Source organism: Stenella coeruleoalba, assembly GCF_951394435.1.
Source record: "Stenella coeruleoalba genome assembly, chromosome: X".
In the NCBI taxonomy this organism is placed as follows: Eukaryota; Metazoa; Chordata; class Mammalia; order Artiodactyla; family Delphinidae; genus Stenella; species Stenella coeruleoalba.
This window is the reverse complement of record NC_137152.1, coordinates 72,100,022-72,112,724: the sequence shown is the minus strand read 5'-3', so window position 1 is coordinate 72,112,724 and position 12,703 is coordinate 72,100,022.

The following is a 12,703-nucleotide window of genomic DNA, read 5'->3' as shown; positions in this document are numbered from 1 at the left end:
TCATATTTTCTATTTCTTCCTGATTCAGGCTTTGCAGGTTGTGCATTTCTAAGAATTTGTTCATTTCCTCCAGGTTGTTCTTTTTATTGGCATAGAGTTGCTTGTAGTAATCGCTCATGATCTTTTGTATTTCTGCAGTGTCAGTTTTTACTTCTCCTTTTTCAATTCTAATTATATTGAGTTGAGTCTTCTCCCATTTTTTCCTGATTAGTCTGGCTAATGGTTTATCAATTTTGTTTATCTTCTCAAAGAACCAGCTTTTAGTTTTATTGATCTTTGCTATCATTTTCTTCATTTCTTTTTCATTTATTTCTGATCTGATATTTATGTTTTCTTTCCTTCTGCTAACTTTCTTGGTTTTTGTTCTCCCTTCTCTAATTGATTTAGGTCCAAGGTTAGATTGTTTTTTTGAGATGTTCCCTGTTCTTAAGGTATGATTGTATTGCTATAAACTTCCCTCTCAGAACTTCTTTGGCTGCATCCCATAGGTTTTGGTTCATCGTGTCTCCATTGTCATTTGTTTCTAGGTATTTTTTTTTATTTCCTCTTTTATTTCTTCAGTGATCACTTCGTTATTAAGTAGTGTATTGTTTAGCCTCCATGTGTTTTTACTTTTTACAGATATTTTCCTGTAATTGACATCTAGTCTGATAGCATTGTGGTCAGAAAAATCACTTGATACAATTTCAATTTTCTTAAATTTACCAGGCTTGATCTGTGACTGAAGATATGATCTGGAGAGTGTTCCATGAGCACTTGTGAATAAAGTGTATTCTCTTGTTTTTGGATGGAATCTCTTCTAAATATCAATTAAGTCCATCTTGTTTAATGTATCATGTAAAGCTTGTGTTTCCTTATTTATTTTCATTTTGGATGATCTGTCCGTTGGTGAAAGTGGAGTATTAAATTCCACTACTATGAATATGTTACTGGCAATTTCCCCTTTTTTGACTGTTAGTATTTTCCTTATGTATTGAGGTGCTCCTATGTTGGGTGCATAAATATTTACAATTGTTATATTTCCTTCTTGGATAAATCCCTTGATCATTAAGTAGTGTCCTTCTTTGTCTCTTCTAATAGTCTTTATTTTAAAGTCTATTTTGTCTGATATGAGAATTGCTGCTCCAGCTTTCTTTTGGTTTCCATTAGCAAGGAATAACTTTTTCCATCCCCTTACTTTCAGTCTATATGTGTCTCTAGGTCTGAAGTGGTTTTCTTGTAGACAGCATATATATGGGTCTTGTTTTTGTATCCATTCAGCCAATCTGTGTCTTTTGGTGCGAGCATTAATCCATTTATATTTAAGTTAATTATTGATATGTATGTTCCTATTCCAATTTTCTTCATTGTTTTGAGCTCGTTATTGTAGGTCTTTTCCTTCTCTTGTGTTTCTTGCCTAGAGAAGTTCCTTTAGCAGTTGTTGTAAAGCTGGTTTGGTGGTGCTGAACTCTCTCAGCTTTTGCTTGTCTGTAAAGGTTTTAATTTCTCCATCAAATCTGAATGAGATCCTTGCTCGTTAGAGTAATCTTGGTTGCAGGTTTTTCTCCCTCATCACTTAAAATACGTCCTGCCACTCCCTTCTGGCTTGCAGAGTTTCTGCTGAAAGATCAGCTGATAACCATATGGGGATTCCCTTGTGTGTTATTTGTTGGATTTCCCTTGCTGCTTTTCATATGTTTTCTTTGTATTTAATTTTTGGCTGTTTGATTAACATGTTTCTTAGCATATTTCTCCTTGGATTTATCCTTTATGGGTCTCTCTGTGCTTCCTGGACTTGGTTAACTATTTCCTTTCCAATATTAGGGAAGTTTTCAACTATAATTTCTTCAAATATTTCCTCTGTCCCTTTCTTTTTCTCTTCTTCTTCTGGAACCCCTATAATTCGAATGTTGGTGCATTTAATGTTGTCCCAGATGTCTCTGAGACTGTCCTCAGTTCTCTTCATTCTTTTTTCTTTATTCTGCTCTGCAGTAGGTATTTCCACTCTGTTATCTTCCAGGTCACTTATCCATTCTTCTGACACAGTTATTCTGCTATGGATCCCTTCTAGAGTATTTCTAATTTCATTTATTGTGTTGTTCATCGTTGTTTGTTTCAACTTTAGTTCTTCTAGGTCCTTTTTAAATGTTTCTTGCATTTTGTCTATTCTATTTCCATGATTTTGGCTCATCTTTACTCTCATTATTCTGTATTATTTTTCAGGTATACTGCCTGTTTCCTCTTCATTTGTTAGGTCTGGTGGGTTTTTATCTTGCTCCTTCATCTGCTGTGTGTTTTTCTGTCGTCTCATTTCGCTTATCTTACTGTGTTTGGGGTCTCCTTTTTGAAGACTGCAGGTTCGTATTTCCCGTTGTTTTTGGTGTCTGTCCCCAGTGTCTATAGTTGGTTTAGTGGGTTTTGTAGGTTTCCCGGTGGAGGGGACTAGTGCCTGTGTTCTGGTGGATGAGGATGGATATTCTTTTTCTGGTGGGCATGTCTACATCTGATGGTGTGTTTTGGTTTGTCTGTGGACTTATTATGATTTTAGGCAGCCTCTGTGCTAATGGGTGGGGTTGTGTTCCTCTCTTGCTAGTTGTTTGGCATAGGGTGTCCAGTACTGTAGCCTGCTGGTTGTTGAGTGAATCTGGGTGCTGTTTTTGAGATGAAGATCTCTGGGAGATTTTCACCATTTGATATTATGTGGATCTGGGAGGTCTCTTGTTGACCAGTGTCCTGAAGTTGGCTCTCCCACCTCAGAGGCACAGCACTGACTCCTGGCTGCAGGAGCATGAGCCTTTCATGCACTTGGCTCATAATAAAAGGTAGAAAAAGTAGAAAGAAGGAAAGAAGGAAAGAAGGAAAGAAGGAAAGAAAGAAAGAAAGAAAGGAAGGAAGGAAGGAAGGAAGGAAGAAAGAAAGAAAGAAAGAAAGAAAGAAAGAAAGAAAGAAAGAAAGAAAGAAAGGTCTACTGCACATTTTTAATTGGGTTGTTTGATTTTTTTGATATTGAATTTTATAAGCTGCTTATATACTTTGGATATTAACCCTCTGTCAGTCATATTATTTGCAAATATTTTCTCCCATTCCATAGGTTGTATTTTCATTTTGTCAATCATTTCCTTTGCTGTGCAAGAGCTTTTAAGTTTAATTACTTCCCATTTGTTTATTTGGGCTTTTATTTGTTTTTTCTTAAGATACAGATCCAGAAAATATTGCTATGATGGATATCAGAATGTTCTGACTATATTCTCTTCTAGACATTTTATGGTTTCCAGTATTACACTTATGTCTTTAACCCTTTTTGAGTTTATTTTGTACATGTGTTCTAATCACATTCTTTCACATGTAACTGTCCAGTTTTCCCAGCACCTCTTACTGAAGAGACTGTCTTTTTTCCATTGTATATTCTTGCCAAATTTCTATTAGATAAATTGACCATGGGTGCATGGATTTATTTCTGGGTTCTGTATTCTGTTCCATTGATCTATGCATCTGTTTTTGTGTAAGTACCATGCTGTTTTTTTTTTTTTACTGTAGCTTTGTAGTATAGTCTAAAGTCATGGAGCATGATATCTCCAGCTCTGTTCTTTTTTTCTCAAGATTGCTTTGCCAACCCATGGTCTTTTATGGTTCCATATATATTTTACGATTATTTGTTCTGGTTCTGTGAGATATGTCATGAGTATTTTGATATGGATTGCATTAAATCTGTAGATTGCTTTTGAGTAGTATGGACATTTTCACAACATTAATTCTTCCAACCCAAGAACATGGGCTATGTTTCCATTTCTTTGAATAGTCTTCAATCTCCTTCATCAATGTTTTATAATTTTCAGAGTATAGGTCTTTCACCTCCTTGCTTAATTTTATTCTTAGGTATTTTATTCTTTTTGTTGCAATCTTAAACAAGACTTTTTTTGCATTCTCTTTCTGATATTTCATTATTAATATATAGACCTGTAGGTATCTCTTAAGTCCATCTGGTCTACTGTGTCATTTATGACCACTGTTGCCTTATTGATACTCTGGATGGCCTGTCCATTGATGTAAGTGGGGTATTAAAGTCTCCTATTATTATTTATTACTGTCAATTTCTCTCTTTATATCTGTTAGTATTTACTTGATATATTTAGGTGCTCATCTATAGGATGCATATATATTAATGAGTGTAATATCTTCTTTTATTAATCCCTTTATCATCATATAATGCCCTTCTTTGTCTTTTGTTATAGTCTTTGTTTTAAAGTCTATTTCTCTGATATGAATATTCCTACCCCCCGCCTTCTTGTCATTTTCATTTGCATGAAACATTTTTTCCCCTCAACTTCTGTCTGTGTGTGTCTTTAGCTCTGACATGAGTCTTTTACAGGCAGATTATGAAAGGGTCTTTTTTTTAATCCAATCAGCCACCCTATGTGTTTTGATTGGAGCATTAATCCATTGACATTTAAAGTAATTATTAATAGGTATGTACTTATTGCCATTTTATTGTTTGATTTCTGGTTGTTTTTGTAGTTCTCTGTTCATTTCTTTTTCTTTTTGTTTATTCCCTTTGGGTTGTTGCTTTTATTTAGTAGTATGCTTGTGTTCATTTCTGTCCAGTTTTTGTGTATCTATTGTAGGCTTTTGATTTGTGGTTACCATTGGGTTCATATATGTTGACCCATAATTGTATCTACTTATTTTAAACTGGTAGCCATTTAAGTTCAAACACATTTTAGGACATCTATATTCTTTACTCTCCTCTCCATCATATTGTGTTTTTGATGTCATATTTTACATCTTCATGTTTATCTAGTTATTGTTTATTGCAATTATAGTTGTTTTTACAATTTTTTGTCTTTTAACTTTTGTACTGGCTTATTTAAGTGTTTGAATCTGAGCTCTTGCTATATTGGCTTTTTCTAGTGGGATTTTTCCCTTTCCTATAGATTTTTACCTCTCTTCCACTTAGTGAAGTCCTTTTTTTCATTTCCTTTAGGGTCAGTTTAGTATTGATTAATTCTTTTAGATTTTGCTTGTCTAAGAATTTATTTATCTCTCCTTTGATTCTAAATGATAATCTTGCTGGGTAGAGTATCCTAGGTTCCAGGGTTTTCCCTTTCAGGATTTTGAATATATCATGCCACTACCTTCTGGCCTGCAAAATTTCTGAAATTAGCTAATAGTCTTCTGGGGTTTCCCTTGTAAATGACTTTTTGTTTTCACTTGCTGCCTTTAGAATTCTCTATTTTTAACTTTTGCCATTTTAATTGATATGTCAAGTGTGGGTCTGTTTGGGATCATCATGTTTGAGATGTTCTGTGTTTTCTGTACCTGGGTATCTGTTTTCTTCTTCAGATTTGGGAAGTTTTCAGCCATAATTTCATCAAATATATTTTTGATCCCTCTCCTTCTTCTTCTTCTAGGATTCTTATAATGTGAATGTTGGTATGCTTGATGTTATCCCAAAGATTTCTTAAATTGTTTTCATTGTTTTTAAATTTTATTTTTCTTTTTGCTGCTATGATTGTGTGATTTCCATTATTGTATATTCCAGATCACTTATGCATTCTCATGTATCAGTTTAGTCTGTTTATTCATTCCTTTTAAGTGCTTTTTAATTTCAGTTATCAAATTCTTCATTTCTGATTGGGTCTTTTTAATATTTTCTGATTTCTTGTTAAAATTCTCTCTGTGTTCATCTATTATTTTCCTTTATTCAGTTAGGATTCTTATTACTAAGGTTTGGAATTTTTATCTGGAAAATTATTCTTATTTTATTGTTTATTTTTAGGGATTTTTATCTTGTTATTTCAATTGAGAGCAGTTCCTCTGCCTTTTCATTTTGCTTAACTTTCTCTGACTTTATGAATTTAGGTGAAAGAGTTACCTATTTAACTCTTGAAGGGGTGTTCTTATGTGGGAGCATCCTGATACAGACTGCATGTGGCCAATGCCTTTGGTTGGAGAGCTGAATTTGACATGGATGCAAGTCACCTCTTTCCTCAGGGTGTGCTGGCAGCTATCACCTTCGTAGGGGGTGGGTTAGAGTTGGAGGGGTTAGAGCTGTATCTGGGTGTGAGATGGGACTTCCCCTCTGCTCATTGGCTGTCACTACTATATTGAGGGCAGAATCTGACCTTAAGTTGCTGGAACAGAAACCCTGAGGTTTGGGTCCAGGCTGCCTCTGTTCCCTTTAAGTGTGTATTTATTTTCCTCTCTCCAAGGACAGGACCCTTGCCCCTTAGGGAAGGAAAGCTGTACCAAAGGGGTCCAGTATGGGTTCTCTGTTCATGTCAGCCACAGACAGAAGTTGAAGTTGCCACAAATGCACTGTCTGTGCAGGTGCCAGCAATTGTTTCCCTCACACTGCTAAGATGCAGCCTCAGGTGCAGGTTCCCTGTGTTTCTCACAGCTGATCACTGGCCCCATCATCTGCTGCCCCTGCCTTGTTGTGGGGCCACACCACAGAACAGGTGGTGCCCAAGGGGATTCTCAGTGTATATCAGGGCATGAGCTGTGGAGTAGCGGCTGCCATCAGAGTACTGAGATGATTTTGATTCACTGCTTCAGTAAGCACTAACAATGGCCACACTGCCCTACCCATGCTCTGCCCAAGGACACAGTATCCTCTGCATCCCAAGGTCAAGTTTCCTCCCTGGTCTTGGCAGCCTTAGATCCTGTGCCATGCTGCAATGTGAAGTAAGCATGGCTGGAGCATTTGCACAGCTCAGGCTGTGGCATGTTCCTGGGAGGTCATGGGAATCCAGGCCACCACTGAAGCAGTCTTCAGTCTGCCCTCTCCACCCTGCCTCAGGGGTAATCCAGGACATGTGTGTTTTTCATTAGAGGAGTCCAGGCTTCCTACAACACTTCTTTTAGTCCCAGTTGCCCTCCAACTAGACAAGGAGATTCATCTTCCTTATTTAGGACCCCAAGGATGGGGTACCCAATAAATGGTTCAAACTGCTCACTCCCTGAGATGAATCTCTGCCCATGCAGTCTGCCTTTTCCTCTGAGCCCCTCTGAGCACGGGATCAGTTCTCTTCCCTTCCTATCCAATTCTATGTAAATCTTTCTTAGAGCCTTCAGTGTACAGCAGTCTTTCTGCCAGTTTCTAGTTAGGTTTAATTGAGAATTGTTCCACATGTAGGTGTATTTTTGAAGCGTTTATTGAGGGAGGTGAGATCCATGTCCTCCTCTTCACCATCTTTATCAATCTCTCTCTCTGCTAATCTCTTGAAGATTAAGTTTTAAGGCATGATGATTCATCATGGCTTTTTCAGAGACATCTGAAAAATGTGTTCAAGCAAGCATCTGAATTTTCTCATTAAGTCATGGCCAACTTAATCAGGTTCACTTTTTTTCAGCATTGTTTGCCTTTTCCTAAACTCTCACTGTCCTGAAATTATACCACCAACTTCACCACCATTACCCTCACTCCCAGTAAAGCATTAGTACAAAGGCTTTGTATTTTTTGTATGACTCTCAATAATGTATTTTATTTTATTTCATTTTTTATTGAGGGAACATTGGTTTGTAACATTATGTGTTTTATGTGTAAAACATTATATTTCTACTTCTGTATACACTACAGTGAGCTCACCACCACAAAGTTAGTTTCCATCTGTCACCATATAGTTGATCCACTTTACCCTTTTAACCTTTCCCCCACTTACACTCTGGTAACCACTACCTTGATTTCTGTATCTAATTGTTTGTGTTTGTTTTGTTTTTTAAATTTTGTTTGTTTCATTTAAGTATTACACTTAGCATAATACTTTCAAGGTCCATCCATGCTGTCACAAATCACATGATTTCATCTTTTATATGGCTGGATAGTATTCCTTTGTGTGTCTGTGTGTGTGTACCACATTATCTTTATCCATTCATTCATTGATGGGAACTTAGGTTGTTTCAATATCTTGGCTATGCTGTGTTGAACATAGGGCTGCATATATCTTTTAAATCAGTAATTTTATATTCTTTGGATAAATATTTAGAAACAGAATAGCTGGATTATGTGCAAAAGCTTTTAAGTTTGATTAGGTCCCATTTGTTTATTTTTGCTGTTACTTCTTTTGTACTTGGAGACTGATCTAAGAAAATATTGCTACAATTTATGTCAGAATATTTTGCTTATGTTCTCTTCTAGGAGTTTTATGGTGTCATGTCTCATATTTAGGTCTTTAAATCATTTTGAATTTACTTTTGTATATGGTGTGAGAGTGTGTTTTAATTTTGTTGATTTGCATGTAGCTGTCCAGCTTTCCCAACACCACTTGTTTAAGAGACTGTCTTTTTTCCATCGTATATTCTTGCCTCCTTTGTAAAAGATTAATTTGTCATTCTGTATGCTGTTCTGATTCAGTGAATTCCATTATTCTCTCTTCCATATCACTTATGCATTCTTTGGTGTCACTTAGTCTCTCATTCAGTCTCAGCAATTGAATTGTCTATTTTTGATTGGTTCATCTTTATAGTTTCTAGTTCCTCATTACAGTGATCTGCATTCCTGTTGATAATCTTTCTTAGTTTCTTCAGCATTGTTATTACTGTCTTTTTGAACTTGAAGTCTAGTAGACTGGTGAGGTATCTTTCATTGTTTTTTTCAGGGGATTTTTCTTGTTCTTTTAATTAGAAGTAGTTCCTCTGTCTTTTCATTTTACTTAACTTTCTCTGTCTCTATGAATTTAGGAGGAACCATTCTCTACTGTGGTCTTGAAGGGGTGGTTTTATGTGGGAGCATCCCTTTGTAGACTATGTTTGTCCAATATTTTTGGGCAAAGTCTGGTTTTGGTATGAATGCCAGCCACATCTTTCCTCAGAGTGTGCTGGCCACCATCCCTTTGGCAGAGAGTGGGTTGGTGTTGTAGTGTCTAGAGCTTGTACTGGATATGAGGTAGGGCTTCCTCTCTGCTCTATGGCTGTCAGTGTGTGCCCTATCCCAAAAGAAGTGAATTGATGAAACAATTCAGGCCCATACAGTCACAGCAAACCTAAGCATCACCTGTGTAGACGTCTGCAATTTCACTCAGAAGCAGCCAAAAATCGCATCCCTTTCTCTGTTTTGTTTGTCCCAAATCTAGTGCAAAGCTTTAATGTGGAGTAAGCTGGAGCTGGAGGGATCAGGATTGGCTGCAGGACTGAGGTGACTGTGCTGCTGCCTGAGATCTGGGTTGCCTCTGTTGATGAGCTCTCTCTCCCAGGACCTGTCTGCCTCAGATCTATCACTAAGCTGTGGTGTGGAGTGGGCGGAGCTGGGGCAGTCTTCCTGGGAAACAAACCACTGCATATTACTGCCCATGGACAGTCTGCCAGAGATTCAGTCCTTAGTCGCTGCACGTTCTTGTAACACCACCCGGTGGTGGTGGATCTTAATTCTTCTTATTTCAAATCTAGTGTCATTTACACTGTACAACAGATGTTTAATATAGAATAATACAACAAAATTAATAAAATGAAATTATGTTCCAACTGACTTTCTCTTTTTTAAAAAATTCAACTTACCAAGCAACAAACAGATCAAAATTATTTTTTTAATATATATTGGTGAAGCAGAAATATAGTTAAGTATCAGAAGAGATTAATAGTGGACTCAACTAAATACATGCTGCTTATATATTTCAAGTATAAATGTACCAGTAGGTGATAGTAAAAAATGGAAAAAGATATACCATAAAAAAAACAAATGTAAGAAAGTATGTGAGGCTATATTAATATCAGAAATAAGATTTAGTAAAAAGCTCATGTGCACTATTAATTTATAAGATATCTCCATATGGAAATATTTAAACCACTCTCAAAATTCACTGAATATTTGTATAATTAATTTTTCTTTTTTGGGAAGACAGTTTTGATATTCATGCTGAAGTGAGTTTTTGGCACTTGTAATATTGACGCTTTAACTTTAGGTTTTGAAACACTAATATTTTTAGGACATATATGCACTACCATAGATGGCCACATACTTCAGGAGTTCTTGGTTATGCATTCACATGTTCACCTTCCAATTGAAAGAATTAATTTGCTCATGGGTAATTTGGTAACATTTACATACAAAATAATTAAAGTGTTTAAGTGGGTCAATCACGGGACACACTTTATTCTACCAATTTTGAAGTTAGGGAATTTTCATAATGCATAGTTTCTGAAAGCATTTAAAAGTCTCAGAACCCTTAATCACCTTATCCCCTTCTACATTTTTCTTCTCCTCTGCAGCATATATATGCAAACCCACTGTATGTCAGAGAACATTCAATAGGGGAATATTCATTGTGATGAATAAACTTCAGAATTAACTGAAGAAGAAGATTAGATTTTCTTTCTGTTTCCCTCCCCCGTATGTAGAGAAGTGTGTGTGATGATTCTCATTACTTTAAATAAAAATATTAAACTGTTTCAAGGGTGTAATAATTCCTATTTATGACAAGGTTTATTGATAGAATTTTATTGTCAGCTTGTCATGTGTATTGAATGTGGTGTGTGTGTATAAGTGTAAGAGGCTGAAACAGTTCCCTAATAACCTGAGTCAGGTTAATTAGCTGCCCATAATGCTTGAAAAAAAATCACTATATATTTTCCAAATTTGAGGTGAATATTATGTCAATTCACTTTGAAGAGACAAATGCTAATAGGTCAATATAAATTTAAGCTTTTTCCATAATGAGCAGAATGTTACACACACACTCTCTTCCTGGATCCAAAGAGGAAAGAAAAGACAAAACTAATCTTGCAACAGGTGAATGAAATGATGTTGAGTTTATTACACTTCCTAGTTAAAATAGCTTTTTAACAGCTTTGAACGGAAATACTCAACTCATTGACTGAATAGCCACTGAGAGCAACAGAAAATATTTTTGTACATTTATTAACCTAGGTTATTTGTAATTTTTGATATATTTTTCAAAATGTCCTTATACAGCTTTGTTCCTTTTTTTTCACAGTAACTTAGTCAAACTTTACCAAAATCAGTCCTCAGATACATACTTGCAAATCTATTGTCTTTAATGGGATTTCTTGATGTTCTATCTCAGATGAAATTTCTCTGTATGCTATTATAACTAAATGAAGGTCTATGCTATGCAAACAATCCTGATTGAGGTTTGGCATTAATATTTGCCCTACTTTTAGATCTACAAGATTTAAAAAATGCAGTCATTCAGAACACATGTTTTGCAAAACCTAATTGGAACTTGAAACTCAAGCTGGAAATTTTATTCTCTCAAATTAGCATTTACTGGGTTTCATTGTGTGTTGGAGCTTGAAAAATGACACCATATGTTTCTGACTGCCTTAGACAACTTTTCAAAAGAATGTTGTATAAAATTATTTATGCTCAATTTACCCCCACACTTTTTAAACTTTTATACAAGAGATTGTATTTAAAAATAAACACAAGTCAAAAGCAAAGAAGTTTACATTCTATGTGAAACCCTGAACCCTTGAAGCTGGAGTGGCATTTAAATTGGTAAATCAGGAGTTTTCATGCACAAACAACAGAGAAAAATACAGAATCTTGAAATAATAGCAAGAGCTGTCACTTAAGAGTCACATGCTGTTCAAGGCATTGTAAATTATAGATTATTTTCCCCATTTTTATTTGAGGAAACAGGTTGAAAGAAGTGAAGTAGATTGTGCTCATTTGTAGTAAATGTAGATATCTTTTAATAGTTAGGTTGTAGTTTGGAAATTATTCTATTTTATTTTATATACAAGGCTAACATTCTATGCTTGATAAAATGTTCATAGACATTTCTCCAAAGAAGACATACAGATGGCCAAGAGACACGTGAAAAGATGTTCAACATCATCAATTACTAGAGAAATGCAAATCAAAACTACAATGAGGTATCACCCACCTCACACTGGTTAGAATGGGCATCTTCAAAAAATCTACAAACAATATATGCTGGAGCAGGTGTGGAGGGTGCACTGTTGGTAGGAATGTAAATTGATACAGCCACTATGGGGAACAGTATGGAGGTTCCTTAAAAAACTAAAAATAGAGCTACCATACGATCCAGAAAAAACACTCCTGGGCATATATTGGGGAAACACATAATTGAAAAAGATACATGCACCCCAATGTTCATTGCGGCACTATTTACAATAACCAGGTCATGGAAGCAACCTAAATATCCATCGACAGATGAATGGATAAAGAAGATGTGGTACATATATACAATGAAATATTACTCAACCATAAAAAGGAATGAAATTGGGTAATTGGTAGAGACGTGGATGGGCCTAGAGACTGTCATACAGAGTGAAGTAAGTCAGAAAGAGAAAAACAAATATTGTATATTAACGCATATATGTGGAATCTAGAAAAACGGTATGGATGAATCAGTTTTCAAGGCAGAAGTAGAGACACAGATGTGCAGAACAAATGTATGGACACCAAGGGGGGGAAAGGGATAAAGGGATGAATTGAGAGATTGGGATTGACATATATACACTAATGTGTATAAAACAGATAACTGACGAGAACCTGCTATATAGCACACAGGGAACTCCACTTAGCTGTACAGTAGAAACTAACACAACATTGTAAAGCAACTATACCTCAATAAAAAAAAGACAAAAAATTAAAAAAATAAAATGTTCAGTCATCAATAATTGTGAAAGCTGGTATAAAGCTACCAATTGATCTTTTATATTGAACTATTTTAAATTATTTGGTACGTATTTAAAATATAAAGAAAGTCTTTGGCTGTAACTTATTAGGAACCATATAGCA